Source organism: Pinus tabuliformis, chromosome 4_1 (assembly GCF_031772625.1).
Source record: "Pinus tabuliformis cultivar Carrire ecotype Pingquan chromosome 4_1, CPIR1, whole genome shotgun sequence".
NCBI classification, from domain to species: domain Eukaryota; kingdom Viridiplantae; phylum Streptophyta; class Pinopsida; order Pinales; family Pinaceae; genus Pinus; species Pinus tabuliformis.
The window spans coordinates 476,983,777-477,002,569 of NC_142303.1; positions in this window are offsets into that span (position 1 = coordinate 476,983,777).

The following is an 18,793-nucleotide window of genomic DNA, read 5'->3' on the forward strand; positions in this document are numbered from 1 at the left end:
ATGGCATCATTGCTCATAATGAAAACCCAATCACTATGACCCATGCAGATGGTGTGCATTCTAGTATACAACTTCAGGTGAAAAGCATAATTGATGGTGATGGTGTGCATTCCAATATTCGATATAATGCAGTCCCTTTTTTGATGTCAAAGCTAGAATTGATGACTCTGTAACTGTAACATCACAACACAATAAATGTGGATCTGATAATCTCGATGGACGTTGCTTTTGGGATGGAATACTTACATGGAAAGAATATCATTCACTTTGACTTGAAATGTGAGAATCTATAGGTAAACATGAGAGATCCCCAACGTCCTATATGTAAGGTATTTTTTTTTAAAGGGAGTTAGCTACTTTGTGGATTTGTGATATTTGTTGGCTATGATGGGCCTTAACCTGTAATGTGTGGGTGGAGATGAGTGTTAGCCTCTAGGAAAACTTTTATTTTGATTTCTCAGAGTCCCATATAATTCGTACCAATCTATAGTTCCATGCATAATATTCTGCAGGTAAGTGATTTATGGCTGTCAAAAATTAAAAAATTAGACATCGAACATTAGTTTTTGGTGGTGTGTGAGGAACCCTTCCATGGATGGCTCTAGAGCTATTAAATGGCAGTAGCAGTATGGTTTCTGAAAAGGTAAAATGATGAAATTCTTTTATCTCTGATTATATGAATGCTCAATTTCAAGTTTCTGAACTTGGGCCATAATTTATGGACTCTGACCACAAATTATTTGGTGTATTTTTTTCCCTTCTAGCTTGATGTGTTTTCATTTGGCATTGTAATGTGGGAGCTTCTTACTAGAGAGGAGCCTTATGCCAATATGCATTATGGGGAAATCATTGGTATGCCCTTGTTCCTTGTAATGATGACCATCATCCTTGTAGTGCCATATCCATGTATTTGTCGTAGCTAAAGATAGAGGTGCGATATGTGTAATTCAGAAATATCTGGAAAATATTGTTGACGTCAAGCTTTATGGATATTTTGCAGGTGGCATAGTCAACAATACTTTGTGGCCACCTATCCCTAAGGGGTGTGTCATTAATGGAGAGTTGTTGGTCGGAAGACCCTTCTATGAGAACCACTTTCACAAAGATTACTCTTGGATTGTGTGCAATGGTAGCAATGCTTCCACCTAAAGGGCAGGCTCTTCAAGCTCATGTTCAAATACGACTTGTGAAAAATACCAGTGAATTTGAATCAAGTGTGTTTTTGTTTGGCCATTTGCATTCTTTTGAATATTTGGAATATTTTCTTTCAAATTTTCATTGTATTTCATTGTCAATATATTTCACTTGTTTATTGCCTTCTATATTCCCCGATCCTGTTTTATGTTCAGGATGACATTCACCTGATGGCGACGTGGCATTTTCCTTACCACAACCCCTTACTTTTCACGTTTGATCTCATTAGTTGTTAGTCTCCTTCAGTGGCGCTTAATACCTGCATTGATAAAATAGTTAACAATATTATCCATTTCTATATAAATTACATTTATATCTTGTAAATAAATAAACACATTAATTAATTTAACTTTGGAAATACAAAATAATTTGATTATTTTAATTAATTATAAATGTTATAATAATTGTAAATAATTAATAATATTAGATTAATTAAAATACACTTTACATAACAAAACATTTTAATATATGGTTATGTAAAGTGTATTTAAATTAATCTAATATTTTATTAATTATTTACAATTATTATAATATTTAGAATTAATTAAAATAATCAAATTAATTTGTATTTCCAAAGTTAAATTAATTAATGTGTTTATTTATTTACAAGATATAAATGTGCAATTTATATAGAAATGAAAAATATGGTTGACTATTTTATCATTGCAGATATTAAGCGCTAGTGAAGGAGACGAACAACTAATGATATCAAACATGAACATAGTTCTTTAACCCTCTAATAGCAGTTACCCTGTAGCTAGCCTTCGCAAAACTTTCGCAAAACAATTTTTCCACCCACCAGGTGTCGGTTGCATGGTTGTGGGTTTAGCATCGTTGTTGGATCACCAAATTGGAGATCTCACAGTCTCAGGTTGTCAGGAATCTGTCAGGGTAACGAAACCCTGCTCCTCCACCTCCTAGACAACTCATTTGCACCTGGACTCTACGGTGTCGAGCTTTGCAAGTTTCACCAACCCTTCAGTTTCTAGCAAACTCCACCATAGGTATCTCCTAGCTATAGACACCCCCATGCCACTGGTACTACTTGTTGGAGTCATTACACACAGGCTTTCATATTTACTTACATTGTTTTAGTTTCCCTTAGTGCTGGAGAAGTCTCCTACAACATTGCTCAGTACCTTTCACAAATGGAATCTACGTCTTCATTGGGCTTCCAATCCATTCCTTCTCGGCCGACAGGGCCAAGAGCCCCCATTTCCTGCAACTTCCTAATTGGTATCGCCAAGTTTATCACTGATACTTTTAGGTTATTTTCATTATTTATTTGATCTCATTCTCCCATTTCCATTTGAACTAAATGACTGTAATTGTGTAGGGTTCCTTCCGTGTGGTTGCTGTCCATTTCAGTGTTGAATTTGAAGATCCTTCAAAAAGGTTTTTGGACGATTGTAGAACATAAACCCTAGTAATTGATAACCAAGGGTTTTGGTTTGTTTTTCTTTCTTCCAGTTGTTTTTTTTATATACCTCTTTAACTATTGTTCTGGGTGGTTTAGTAGGGCATTAAGGCCTTTATCGTAGGAGTTTCTTTTCACTCTGGGAACCACGTTGCATGAGGTCTTCTATATCCTTCACCAATTCAGGTGTTGGCCATCTTTTTGTTCCTTAGTTTATATATTGACTTTTTGTGAGGATTTCAGCATGATACTCGTTGGGGTTTGAACCAAGTCATAATGATGTTTTACAGGTATGGATTATGCCCTCTTTAAATTATTTCTTCACTAAATTTTCCAATGGGATGGAAAATAAATGACTTGTATGCTTCACGTTTATTTATCTTTGGATGTATGTATATATGCTGCTCTTCATGTTATGGTGGGTAAATGAAATTGCTCACAGGGATTTCTGAATTGTGTTGTGACATGTATTTATTAAAATATAATTATAGGAACTTCAATCTATACTATAGCATTCACTCTTTCGAAATTTGCTCACAGAACTTCTGTATGGTTTTCTAAATTACTATCTGAAGGGCCTTCACTGATAATTTCTTAATGTTCACTAAACACTCTTTTACTGCAGTCATGATTTCTTAATTTAACTTAGAGTTCTCAAACGGTTTACCTCAGTAACCCGTTAATTTATTTCTGGTGCATTTTGTTAATAATATTATGCTACATTAATTTGTATTTTGTTGGGAATGGGGAGACCAAGTTGGTTCCTGGTAATGGGTGACTTGGCTCAAACTCAATCAGCTTTGTTACAATAGTTGCTCGTAATAAGGGCCATTCGTTTGTTATTTATTATATGCCTAATTAGACTTACCTTGTCACACATATAGTTTTCAGAACTCATTCCTCACGGGGCCCTAAAAAAGAAATCAGGTGAGGTGAGGTGGGTGGTAAAAGTTACAGGGTATCCACCTAAAAGGGTCGTTACTTAATTTGGCATGGCATCTTCGTGTTGAACTGCGGCCCTGTTCCAGTTTTTGCTTTGTTGTTACCTATGCTACCCCTTAAGGTAATAGGCTTTGCAATAACCTCCTTTGTCGTTGCATCTACCTCTGCCCAATGCTGCTCATGTTTTTTCCACAGGGACAACACCCTTGCTTTCTCCGCAGAAATAGGTCTTGTGATTTGTGTTAATGAGTAGTTTAGGGTAGGCACCTTTATTTTGTCAACGTTGAAGCAAATTACTGCCTCCTTGTCTGAAATCAATCCCTTAGAAATGGTGTTAGGCAGTTTTCCCATTATTTATTCTCCCTTGATCAGTCTACTATGAACATTTTTGTGGCTTTAGCCCATATAAGTGTGTTTTCTATTTCTGAACATTTTTGTGGCCCTAGCCCATATAAATATAAATGTATTTTCTATTTCAGCTTGAGAGATTATAGCCCAACGAATCGAATTGAAATGACAGTGACATCTAAGGATGTCCATGTCAACTGAATTAAATTGAAACCATAACAACATTGACAACATTCTCTAAGAGGGAGTAGATCAAAATGCTTTGGAAAGGTAATAGAGTAGATGCCAATTGCAAAACATATGCCAACAAATATTTTTTCTATGTTGTGACTATTGTAACATGATTAGTTTTGAAAATTTAAATTTGTTGACATAATAGGTTTTAGTAGTTTATAAATAATAAATGGGTCTAAAGGAGTAAATGTGCCCTCAAAATGTAAATTAAGTTTCATTAGCTGATTGATTTAGTTAACCATGCATTGAAACATGATTAAATGATGTCATAAAGTAAATTCAAACATGGTTTACAAACAGGTGAGAATGGATTTTCAGAAACTGAAAGATTTTTTTGTTGCTAAAATCCTCTTATACAAAAACCTGTCTCAGTTTTTTCACAACTGTTATGACTTGGGAGATGCTAATGATTCTTTAAAAGTATATTTTCTAGAAATTTCCTGTTTCAGTCACCTTTTTGCAGAGCATATTGTGGATAATACGAAATGAATTGTGGTAAACATGAGGAGTTTTTTGTTCCTCAGATTCTAATCTATAAAAACCTCTCTCAATTTTGTAACATAGGTTATGGTTTGGAAGATTCGGATGAATCTTTGTAGGCATGTTTTCCTGAAGTTTCCTATTTTTAGTCAGTGTTTTCAAATGCAGTTTCCGAGCAAGTGGAAATGAATTTTCCAAAACTGAAAGAGGTTTTTGTTGCCAACATCACCATTTACAAAAACCTCTCTCATTTTTCTAATATCTATTATGGTTTTGGAGAAATAAGGTATTACAAGACCCTATTTTTCAAAATTTTGGGAGGAAAAAGCTCAAATATAGTTAGTGACTTGGAGGCCACCTCATAAAATATGAGTTGCAATCAAATTCTAATTTTTCTTCTTTATCAACAGAAATCCTCAAGGATAGTACTAGAACTCTTCAAATAGTTTTAGTTACATATTTGTGTTATGTTTTTGTAATACAGTTTTCTGATATTTGTAGTAGCTCTTGATATTTTTATCAAGATATTTGTGAGGAAATTATATAAATACTTCATCAATTGAAGTAATATGTGTGGGCTTTTGATGCCAGAGCTCTTCACTTTATACTAGCTTCTATTATAGTATTTCTAATGAAAGCCTTCTGGCTCCAGTTTGACATAATTTTGTGTTTTCTAATATGTCTTTCTAGTGTTTCATATCTTATTTCGACACATGTTCAAAGCATTTATATGAAGGTGTGGGTAAGTGTAGATTAAGTCTTAATCTTTCTGAAATCCCCTGTAAAATCATAAAATTTAGAAAAATATTAGCTTATTGGACTGTTTGTCTAAGATAACTCCTCTTTGACTGGATTTTGCTTTGCACCTTGTCATAGCCATTAAAATATATTAGCTTATTAGACTATCTATCTGAAATAGTTCCTCTTAGAATTGGTTTCAATTTTGCCTTCAGTTTCCTTTTAATATATTTTGTTGGGCTGTAGAAATCTTCTACACGCAGCCAAATTTCCCTAGTTGTTAAGAAATCTGTCTGATTGCTTAATTATTAGGAATCTCCTTACATTCTTCTATCATAATCCTTGAAAAGCTAAGTTGTTATGTTAGGCTGGAAGCTGACACATTCTGAAGGGACCCTGTGAAAGAGGCCTTTAATCATGGATAGGGATTTTCACTGATCACCAATGACCCCCAATTGAAACCTTAAATCTTTCCATTGCTCTTTAAAGGTTGATGTTCAGTGACAGGTGAACAACATTAAACAAAGCCTCGTAACACCTGAGGGAGCCCCCTCTAGTTCAAGGGCCAGCTTGAACCTGAAGGCTGGTTGTGTTGGTTTACTGACATAGTTTTTGCAGCCAAGGATTGCCTATGGGAAACAGGTACAACATCTGGCACCGTTGCCGAGGAGCAAAGTAATGAAGATATCTTTCTTCGGGGAATGATAAAGATTTGATCTATTCCTTACTGGTGAACAAGGAGTAGGTATTTATTATTGGTTGCATTGCTTTCACTTGGAAACTCCACTTTGTCATATGGAGATTCCATTGGGTAACCGATCCTAATGTTTCAAAATTTTAATTGCCTTTACTGCTATGCAAGGTTCATTGATACTTTCAATCAACAATATATGTCTCTCCCTCTCAGCCATGGTCAAAAATCTAAAATGTCTACAGAGGATGCAGCTTTTAAAGTACACCTGTGAGTATAAGTTTCCCATGGGATTTCATGTTCATATTTTATATATTATTCAGATTTTTAGGTGCTGGCAACATGGTTTGTCAATAAATCCACTCCACACTTGGTTACATTGGAAAGAAGATTACACCTAACAGTGTAAATGTTTTTCAGTTCAGTTAAATAGAGGTGTGGGTATTGAATAGATATTCGGAGTTTCAGTATGCAATAGATCAGCGTGTTCGTTGTTTATGAGCGTTGTGACTTGAAGAGTATATGATAGATCAACTTATATTTTCAGTCTCTAGAATTTTTTTTTCATATTTCAGTATGAAAGAGTATCAGAATTAGTTTAAGCATATGGTTGCATTTTACAGTTGTAGGTTGCAGTGTGCAGTAGCAGAGTATTCAAATTACAACATTGATCCATGGGGATTGGTTATATTTCTACATAAGATGGAAAATCATTGGCGGATAGTTTCATGGTATGACTCCATGCCCAACACTAAAGGCAACTGGTCTACTAGTTCTTTGCATCCCAAAGGGGGAAGCAATCCTCAATGGAGCCGATGTTGTAACACGATTAGTTTTGATCATTTGAATTTGCTGATATAATAGGTTTTAGTAGTTTAGAAAGAATAAATGGGCCTGCAAGAATAAATGTGCCCTCAAAATGTAAATTTAAGTTTCATTAGTTGGTTGATTTAGTTAATCATGCATTTAAACATGATTAAATGATGTAATAAAGTAAATTCAAACATGGTTTACAAACAGATGAGAACCGATTTTCAGAAACTGAAAGAGCTTTTTGTTGCTAAAATCCTCTTATAGAAAAACCTCACTCACTTTTTTCACAGCTATTATGATTTGGGAGATGCTAATGATTATTTAAAATCATATTTTCCATAAATATCCTGTTTCAGTCACCTTTTTGCAGAGCATATTGTGGATAATCTAAAATGAATTGTGGTAAACGGGAGGAGGATTTTGTTCCTAAGAATCTAATCTAGAAAAACCTATCTCTGTTTTGTAACAGAGGTTATTTTTTGGAAGATTCGGATGAATCTTTGCAGGCATGTTTTCCCTAATTTTCCTGTTTTTAGTTAGTGTTTTCAAATGCGGTTTCCGAGCAGGTGGAAATAATTTTCCAAAACTGAAAGAGGTTTTTGTTGCCAACATCACCATTTACAAAAAAATCCCTCAGTTTGCTAACATATGTTATGGTTTGGGAGAAACAAAGGTATTACAGGACCCTATGTTTCAGAATTTCGGGAGGAAAAAGCTCAAAGACAGTTAGTGACTTGGAAGCCACCTAATCAAATATGAGTTGCATTCAAATTCAAATTTCTCTTCTTTATCAACAGAAATACTCAAGGATATCACTAGAACTCTTCAAATAGTTTTAGTTACTTTTATTTGTGTTCTATTTTTGTAATACAATTTTTAGATATTTGTAATAGCTCTTGATATTTTTATCAAGATATTTTGTGCGGAAATTGTATAAATACTTCATCAATTGAAGTAATATGTGTGGGATTTTGATTACAAGGCTCTTCACTTTGTAATAGCTTCTATTATAGTATTTCTAATGAAAGCCTTTTGACTCCAGTTTGACATAATTTTGTGTTTTGTAGTATGTCTTTCTAGTGTTTCATATCTTATTTCTAAACATGTTCAAAGCATTTATATGAAGGCATGGGTAAGTGTAGATTAAGTCTTAATCTCTCTGAAATCCCCTGTAAAATCATAAACTTTAGAAAAAGATTAGCTTATTTGATTGTTTGTCCAAGATAACTCCTCTTTGACTGGTTTTTGCTTTATGCCTTCTGATAGCCATTAAAAGATATTATCTTATTAGACTATTTGTCTAAAATAGTTCCTCTTAGAATTGGTTTCAGTTTGGCCTTCAGTTTCCTTTGAATATATTTTTTGGGGTTGTAGAAATATTCTACATGCAACCAAATTTCCCTAGTTGTTAAGAAGTTTGTGTGATTGCTTAATTATAAGGAATCTCATTACATTCTTCTATCATAATCCTTGAAAGGCTAAGTTATTTTTTCAAGCTGGAAGCTGACACATTCATAAGGGACCCTATGAGAGAGGCATTTAATCATGGATAGGGATTGTCATTGATCGCCAACCACCCCCAATTAAAACCATAAATCTGGCCATTGTGCTTCAAAGGTTGTTGTTCAGTGACAAGTGAACAACGTTAAACAAAGCCTCGTAACACCTGAGGGAGCCCCCTCTAGTTCAAGGGCCAGCTTGAACCTAAAGGTTGGTTGAGTTGGTTTCTTAGCGTAGTTTTTGCAGCCAAGGACTGCCTACGGGAAACAGGTACAACAGTGACTTTGAAGTATGAGGTGTAGATGTGTGCCAGAAACGAGGCCTCTTATTATTAGGTAGCTTGTCTTTAGGTTGCTGATATTGTGGGAGAAAAGAGAGGATATTCAGTTGTTTAAGACTTTCTATTAGCTTGCTTTTACTTTTACTGGTTTCAATAATCTCATGTATACCTTTGATTTCATGTGAAATGTGTGGGGAAATTTATAAAGGGTGAATTTCTATTGTGTTTCACATTTATTTATTTTGAATTGGATTTGAAAGAATATTTAATTGTATTCTGTATTTATTTTATAGAGATAAAATTGCTATTAAACAGTTAACCTTCTTAAGATATGAAACAGATTGACGAAGGAGGAGAGCAGAGATGGAATATGGTTTAACAAAACAGTAACATCTTTTGGGGGCAGTGACTAGTACACCAAGGGCACTTTTAAGACATTTTTTTAAGACAAAACAAATCTTTTGTCTCAAAAAGTCACTTTTTATTTTAGTTATTTTACATTAAAATTTAATATCAATTGAATTTCCTTAAATATAAAATTTAAGACAAAAAAAAGTTTGAGACAAAAATAATTTTAGACAAAATCTGCCCCAATACCAATACCAATGGCACAGAGTGTAGGGCTAGGAGTATAGAGGATCAAATAGCATGCCTTCCCCTCTAGTTCAAACCTTAAGGGCCTGGTTTATGGTTTTCTTTAATCATGGCATTTGATTGACGACTTAAAGCGAGCACATTGGGTTTCTTCTTCACCCTGACAACAGTCAATGTCCTTGAAAGGAATAGGTCATGGTTTACAAGTGGAGAGAGTGAGATCCAGAAAACAGATGAGGATCTGGAGGTGCTTCCCTCATTCAAGGCCTGAAAAGAGAACAAGGTGAGAAAAATTAGTTTCTTTCTTGTGCTTACAATTGATTAAAGTAATATATACAAGCCCGTGTAAAGATTTGATATGCACTGAGAGATTGCTAGGGTTGAGCAGTTAAGGGATCAATTTATAATGTGGTGGGTATATTTATTAGATTCCCTTTTTCCTCTATCTTTTCAACCCATTTTATTTGACTAGATCCCTCATGAAAAAAAGAATTCTAAAACTTCTACCTATTCTGGAACAGAGTATCTCCCTACCTTTTGTCATTTGGAAGGTGGATCTTTTACATTCACATTAGCATTGAAAATGGACCATATTTGAAAATTTCCTTTCTCAGCTACAGGTAAACCAAGTATGTGATATGAACAACTGGGTTGATGTGCTCCAGCTGCAAGGTACTCACAGCGAATTTGGTTTCCATCACCTTGATTTCCTTTAGGGAACTAATCCAATTCCCAGAGAGATCCACCCACATTTAGCACAAAGTCATTCTGAGCTATGTGAATTGTTTCCTTGGTTTCCCACTCCTAGACTCCTACAAACAACTATAACCTAAAAAGCTCCAATTTTGTTTGAAGTGTGAGCAAATATATTTTGAATCCAAGTTGCTTCTACATTTTCTTCCTATTATTTTCCTTGTCAAGGCTAGGTTGTCCTGGACTTGAACCACTAGTGATGATATGTCTTGGGTAACATTAACATATTGTCTTAATGAGAAAGGTTTATTTGAGAGAGAGCTTGGCTGAGTTGAATCTCGTATATGCTATTCAATGAAAGTTGAAGATTGGGTTGTCTTGTTTTCTAGCACATATGATGACAAGCCATTAATTGCTAGCATATCTATGAGTGTGCGTCTGTGTTTTTTTGTGTGTGGGGGTATGCAGATTAGGAACATGTTGAAGATTTTGGAATAGTTCCTACTCACAATTTTGGTTATTATAAGGGTCTACAAATGTTAATGTTGTATTGAATTTGTTCCAATTGGCATTATAATCAAGATTGTAATGACTTTCCATTTGCATTAGTGATTGGCTTAGAGAGATAGTTACAACTATATCACTTGAAGTCATGTAGATGTGTGTAAAATGGTTGGTATGTTTATAAATTTCCTCTTAAAATCAAAATAAGCCTTCAAAGGTCTTATTTTAGGCACTTTTTTTATTAGCCTTCCCATAGTGATAGTCCATCTGGTCTGTTGGCTACTGCCAGTATGCTAGGATGGAAAGGAAGGAAGACAGTGAAACACATCTCTATATAGCTTCATAGCATTCATTCCATCCTTGATCCTCCCTCTCTGACAACATCTATGAGTGGCTTGCTTCCGGCTCAGGCCTGAGAGAAGTGGGGAAGTATAGACCAACTTTGAATGAATATCTATTAAGGGCTTAACATGCTACTTTGATTAGAGCCTCTCTGGAATGATTGTTCCTCGCTTTCCATGTTATGTATGTTATGAGGTTTTGGTTGATAATGTTAGCTTCAGCTTTGAAGTTTGGCTTCCACAAAATTGTACAGAGGTGAATGATCTGGGAGATGCTATTTAAGGTACAATGATTGTTCTTAGTATATTCTTCTTTATTGAAATTCTATAGGGATAGAAGTAGATGTTCTCATTGCATCTCCACATCGTGTCTATTAAATGGAATGAATTTATCTTAATATCTAAGACAATTAAATCCATACAAAACTTACCCTGGAAATATGAAGTTCTTGACTAAGTAGTGGTAGATAGATTTTTTATGGTATCACATATTGGCAATCATGAAATGTTTCATCTTGTTAGAGTTCATTCCAAGACAAATGGGATATATGATATGTTGGCATTATGTGATACTGTAAGTTTGTAACTTGTATATTCTTTGAAAAATCCCACAATTTCATTAATCATGGTCTTATAACTATTTATAAGATATGATTTTACTTATGTTCTAGGACTTCTTTCATGTTATAAAATCATTGCATTTAAAAAGAAGAAAAAAATGTTTGTTAACTAACTAAAATCAATTTCCAGAGCTAAAATTTCAATGCCCTTTCATATGTGCACTTTCTTGTACATTTTTATTTGTTTTCCTATGTGGCATCTAAGATCACCATAGAGGTTGAGAACATTTCATGCCAACTGAATCTTTGGTTCAGAGATGCCAAGTCCACATTTTCCATGTTGATTCTGATGCATTGATATATTCACATCCTATTCATTCTGCTTACTGGTATATGTACTGCATGTCATGCAGCTGAAAAGTATGTTAAGAAGAAACAAACTGGAACAAGCACTCGTATAATAAGGAAATCTAGCCTTATATGAAAATCATGATGGTTAAAGAGAGGATGATATTTATTAGGTTGTCAGTCTAGTTCATGGTTTGTAAGAGGCTCAATGCATAGAACTTTTGTTTTTGAGACCCATCCATGTTTTGATAGACCAATTTTCAAGATCATAGAATGATCTTTTCTTTAATGAAGGAGTCCAAGTGCTAACAACTTAAGGATATGATCAAATTAAAAAAAAATGGACAGTCTTGTCTGACTTGCAAGGACTTGGGTGTCAAACTTGCTACCGAGCCAATGTTATTCACATGTAAAAATTTTGAGTATGACTAGGGGTTGAGTTTGAATGAGAGGATTTTTCTTAATACCGTTTAGTCAAGGAAAATAACCAAATTCAAATTCCATTTGAATTATGATTCATGAAGCATAGTAACAGAGTTGGTGAGCTTAATAGGGCTCATTCTTGTCGTGATGTGTTACATTCGAATGACATGAATGCATGAATTTCAAAAGGATGAGATATGATATAAATCTTGGGAAATTTTGACCAAATAAATAACCCAAACCTGACACTTGAGATATGATATAAATATAACCCAAACCTTAAACCTAGTAGTGTGAAATTCATTGTTTGAAGTGTGGCTATTGAAGGAAAATTTCTTAAATACTTTTAAGAATTAACATACAAATAATTTATAAAAGCATGGAATTTTGTTGTCAATCAAATGTCAAACCATATAACAATTAAAGCAATAACCCGCAATGATAATCCAAAATCGACAAGGCATATTGGACAAATGTTCAAAACTCATCGGGAACATCCTATTCCTATAGGTTGCTCATCTAAAGCAATCGAAAATGTTACCTTTCCTGGGAAACATGGAATTTTAATGATATAAATGACAAAATGATAAATAATTAAAATTGACTATTTGAACCAACGCAAACAATGAATGATAAACAAAATGAAAATGGGGAAAAATGTCGCATACCCACTCCATGAGACTGCCATCTGCTTCCATACTCGATGTTTCCCAAGACTAAGCAGGTCATTCCATTGGTGTCCACATCCTCGTATCCACAGTAGAATTCATCTTCATATCCACATACAACCTACATTGGTTATACCCTTTCGTAAAGAAAAAAATAAAAGAAAATGAAGCTAGAAAGCATTTTTACTGGTCAATGGTTTAAATATTTTGAAGCCTGTATTTAAAAAGAAGATTTTCATACGAATATCCTTGCTTACTTTGAAACTCTATTCAAATACATCACTTCCTCAAAAAAATTTACTTATCATGGATCGTCATAATTCAAGTCATCAATTAAACGAAGTTCTATCATCTCTAGAGGAGGGGTTCTCTAAAGAAAGCAACCTAATACATTGATTTCCCTATCATGAAATTCATTTATGTCTACATAAACCTGTATATACAAAGATGAGCAAGTGGGGATTTGAGACGTCAAGTTATGGGATATTTTGAAAGTTCCTGCATTGCATTTGAAAACCGGAATAAGCCAACTCTACACTCATTTATGAGGTAAAAGACATAAATATTCATTATGAAAATCATGGAAAAAAACCATGGAAGAATTTTATGGTCTTTTCACAAATTATAATAGGTTAACTTTTTTAATTTAGGTAGTGTAGATTTAAATTAAGGAATAGATATGAAACAAAGTCGTTACTTCGTTTTGTTTCATATCTATTGGATATATTGAATCTGCAAACAGGACATAATAATGAACCAAAACATAATAATCAACATAAGCTACATCAATATATGTTTTGCATAATTTTTTTTTATGATATACCTGACAACTAATTAGAAAATGCAAACATTCTTAAACATTGAAACATGTTGTTCATTGCACATGTAAAATAAAAGCAGAAATTCTGTTTTTACCAAGATAAAGTTGTCACCCATTAACAAACATTAGATATTAGGAAGCCTCTCGAACAACAAATTGAGAAGACACATATTTCTTTAAGCAAAGGCACAACACATATGACTAGCTCCTTTAATGATTTAAAGCTCCCCATCATCTCAATCAATATGTCCACAAAGAAATTGTATGCATTATCGAGATATGAGTCCAATTACAATACGGTCAAATTACTTCCACGTTGCATATTGAGTCTCAAGATAGAGCATGAAAGATCTTGAAATAATATCCCATTCACTCTCAAATATTTTATCATGTATGCCCCTGCATACACATACAAGACAACCTGCATTTATAGTGGTTTATATTTTATCCACATACAACTTGCATTTACACTGGTTTCATTGTAAAGCGTTGAAAGTAATAGTAAAATCCAGACTTACATGGTTGTACTTTGAAGCAATTCGATTGAAGAGGTTTTGTCCATATCTAGCAGTTGTTTGATGAAAATTTAGTGATTCCTCTACTGAGGACCACAAATGCAGGGAGTGCATAGAAGGTCGAATACTGACGATCAAATATTCTTTATGGTTTGGCTAGTCGAGTGGGGCGTTCGATCAAATTGGATGAGCATACAACTAAGCTTCAAAAGGGGTCCTATGCAAGTGATTTTAAATGATATCCCTTGGAATATTCAACATAGTACTCAGTATCATCATACAGAGGACCACCCAAAAATAGACCATCTGATCCTGTCGAAGTTTGAAGAACCACCCTTTCTCAAAAGACCATTGCTACTGTCATTTTGAGAAATTATATTAATGTCAACACCTGGGATTGCTGGCAGCACTGACCCTGAATGTACTTTCCTAGGCACCCCACAAAAGAAGGAATAGCAGGTTGGAACCCATCAGTTTTAACAGCAACGTGCCGACTTCTTGGATAAAACAAGACCTTTTCAAATCTATTTTTCTCACTAGCATTCATTTTATCTCTCAGAAGAAAGACCATTTCATCTTCAAGATTGGCCCAATGAGTGTACTGATATACAACAATGTTTCTTGGTCCATTATCACTTGAAACAAGTTTGACATTATTGATCATATCTACAAATGAACCCTCATTTTGCCATATGTCTACAATAATGCTTCAAGACAACTCATTTTCTTTGGGATAAGAACTTGAATCAACATGTATTTCACCACTCAGTATATATTTTTAACCAATCAAATATATAGGCTTATGGTTCAATTCATTGAATTCTAATGAAGACATTCCAAGAAAATGCATGAGTTCAAGAAATGAAGCATGTGCACACGAGAAGCTTCTTAGTAGATTTTCTACCATCCTTTCTCAATCAACAAATTCATGGGTTATTTGTTTAGTTATATGATGTAAGAAGCCATGGGATGAGTAGACATAATACACAACCAATAGCCTTTTTGGATAAACACTTTCATTGATTATTCAGAAACACCAACATTGACATCAATAACATTTCTCTGCGAACACCAATCATCATCCCCATATAACAAATTAGATGAAGGTCCATGTTTTACCTCAAGATGAAATGCACTAGGTAGGAATTTATCAAATATTAAGTCACTTCTCTCATTTGTTAAACTTAAAGAGTTAATCTTCTCTGAAACCAGAGTTAAACAGCCATAGAAGTAAGTGATATAGAAGCCGAGGAATCACATCCTTCCTTGCATATCACCAATCCACAGATATCAACAAGGGCCTTTATAAATCCAATGCCAAACATTGGTCTAGTTACTATCACATCAATATGTGATGGTGAAAATTGAAGACCATAATCACGTTCTACTGTTGTGGTCAGTGGGGATATTCGATATTAACCTGGTTGAACCTTGAAGAAAAATTTTCCCATATCATCAATCCTCTTTAGTTGAGGCTTAACATTGTCTAGCCCGTGTGTAAAGCAAATTGACACTTTCCATAATAGCCATTTGTCACTAATTTTAGGGAAAGACAAATATTATAATGTGTTGCTTCTATCTTTGGGATTGAAGCCATGTTTGGCACAACCATGAAATTCTCCAAACTGCTAAACTCGAAGTGATCTTTCTCAGCCTTGATTGTGTAGCGTGTTGATGTTGCATGATCAAGTTTTTAATATCCCTGGACATCTGTTGTAGATCTTTCTCACCCATCAACTAATATCTTAATACCTTCGAAACGAACTCCTTCAGAAGTCACCACAAGTCCTCCAACTAAGAAACCTGTGACCTGAAATGGCTGAGATATATTAACATAATTGTGTTAAAAAAGAACCTCTATAGATGGAAGTGAAACATCAAATATTGTATTCTCACCCTTATAGAATGGAAACAACCTTTTTTTTCCACATGGAATAAAATTAAAAGAAAATTTTCTATCTACATCAAATATTGCATGACAAAGCGCCTGATTTTTCCAAGGAGCTTCTTTGAGGGCACTTCACCTCATGGACATCATCTGAATAAAGGTATACATGAAGACCTAAAATAGGGTTACCCTGAGAAACAACTAAGCCATCCATATCATAACTTGGGACAGAAAAGATGTCATCTACTACCAGATTTCCAAAGCCCAACTCCATCTCTAAAGAGTCTCTTTGGACAATTGTTAAGAGGACATGAGAATCATGTATTTGAAAGAGAATATTATAGAAAATATACTCTATAAGCCTCAATCATTGCACCTCATGCGTAGCTCCATCCTAGCTAGGATCGACATTAGGTATGACCTTGTATCTTCTTCCTCTATTTAACAATTGGCTCATAGAGCTTGCTCTTTCCACTTCTTCACATTTGATTTCATGGAGGGCTACTGTGTCCTCTAGACACTCATCCTTAAGTAATCTCCAAACTTATTATGCATATCAAACGAAGGCAAAGAGAGAAAAATATCATGGCCTTTCCTTTTTGAAAAAAAATGTGGTGGGATTTGATATGACCTCATATTTGTATACTGATCAAGGATTGATGAAGTTTATGTATTCATGATGGGAAGCAACCAGCCTATATTTCCTTGCAGTAATATTTGTAAATTTGTAACTGCCTCCCTGCGATGTAAACACAGCATTAACGAGATTATTGCTGGTGGAAATGAGTTCGACCTTCACATTGGCATGACCTCCATTTATATCTGGACAACTTCCTGCTCCAACAGCCCCCGCCACTCTCCCAAAAATAGTGAACCCAGTGAAGTGAAAATTGATGTCTTCATGGCCATTGCAACCATTTTGATCCACTGACACATATTCACCTATTTAATATATATTCACCAAGTCAGGGAATCTGAATTTTTCCACTCGATAATATTAACATCAAATCTGAAACTGTCTTGTTCATCTTCAAAGAGCTCTTGAAACAATTTTTCAGAATTGTATCAAATCTGCACAAATATATTAAAAAAATTATTAATCTATGTTGCTTGATTACCAATCAAAATGTTTAAAACAATACAACACCAACAGATTTGTATTTCATCTCCATTGCACATAATTCACCTTCCTTCGTAGAATACATATGGCTTGTAGATCTTTTCTAGGTGCTTCAATTGTTGTAACATATATTTTGTAGATGAACTTGATAACCCCGCTATCTGCAATATAACTATCATTTTGAAGTTATTCATTTTAAGTTTTTTTTTTCATAATTATGGCGAATTGATAATTCTTTAGATTAGATAAGTGGGATTATATGCAAAGTAAAATTAACATGAGTAAATTTTTAACTTCTCAAATTCCAATTATACTCTACAAAGTAAAAGTTACATGAGTAAATTTTTAACTTTTCAAATTCCACTTATATTTATCAAAATTTCGAGTAAGAAACACATAGTATCGTTACAACTTACGTTGTTTGGTGAACTAACCGCTATGTCCATAGCCTGCCCATAATTCTCCATAGTATTAACGCAGGTCAATTGCTTCAAGAATTACATTTAAAATGTTCAATTGTTATTTTTTAAAATTCTTGAATTGTTATGGGGTTTACCACTCAAGAAGCAACATGATAAACCTTTACTCCATGCTTTCCTGCGTATTTGGCCATGGCTGCTAAAGTTGCATTCGCAACCATGTCTGGCGATATCTGCAATTTGAATTCAACCAAAAAAACACATTTAAGAGAAAAATGATAATGGTTTTTTGGGTCGAAGTTTTGAAGACATATATGGAAGATGTGATCTCCCAAGAGAAATAAATAATATAGAGAAGCTCCAGAAAAATCAAGTAAATATGATTTAAATAATTAAAAAATGTGAAATCTAAGTTTGGAAGATGAAAAACGTAATCTAATAAAAAAAATTAATATGGAAATACTTCAGAAAATCTAGAATTAATTAAGAAATGTTTTTCACACTTTGTTAAGAGTTACTCACCAGATCTAGCACAATATCTGGATCGGCCAAGAAGGAAGATAGTTGACCTTTGCCATAGTGCGTAATGATTGGATAGATCATTCTGCAAGTTGAATATTTGATTTAGCTCAACAGTAATGTGAGAGTAATTGAGCATCGGATGCTAAGGTTTCCTCTTTCAATGAAAAATATTTGATTTAGCTCAATAGTAATGTGAGAGTAATTGAGCATCGGATGTTAAGGTTTCCTCTTTCAATGAAACCTCGGCATCCATTGATCTATTGGCAAACATGTAACCAACATGTGAAGCACCCACCATGTCTCCATTACTAAGAACTTTGAATCGAAAAACCTGCTAGTTTTTTTCCATGTTTCAGCAGCTCATTGCATCTCCCTTTCTCTAGTTCCCAACTAGTTTTCGCTATTTCAATGTCGATAGAATTTGAAATCACTCTGATGGTTGAGATGTGGGTTTTGAGGGGCATCAAACACATGGATCCACTCAAAATCCAATAGCACGATCTAGATCAATTTTATCCTCCCAAAGATTTGGATATGTGTTACCCTGGTAGAAACAATGCCAGATCTAGAACAATGTCTTTACATTGCCAATGATCAAGGCAAGATGATCTATAACCCCTACGGTTTAGGGAAAAATCACCCAAATCCCCAAATTTACATCACTTTAAATTATTAAATTATTAAGTCATTTTTAATTCAAAGTTTAAATAAAATAATTACAAATCTCTTTACTCTCTTTGA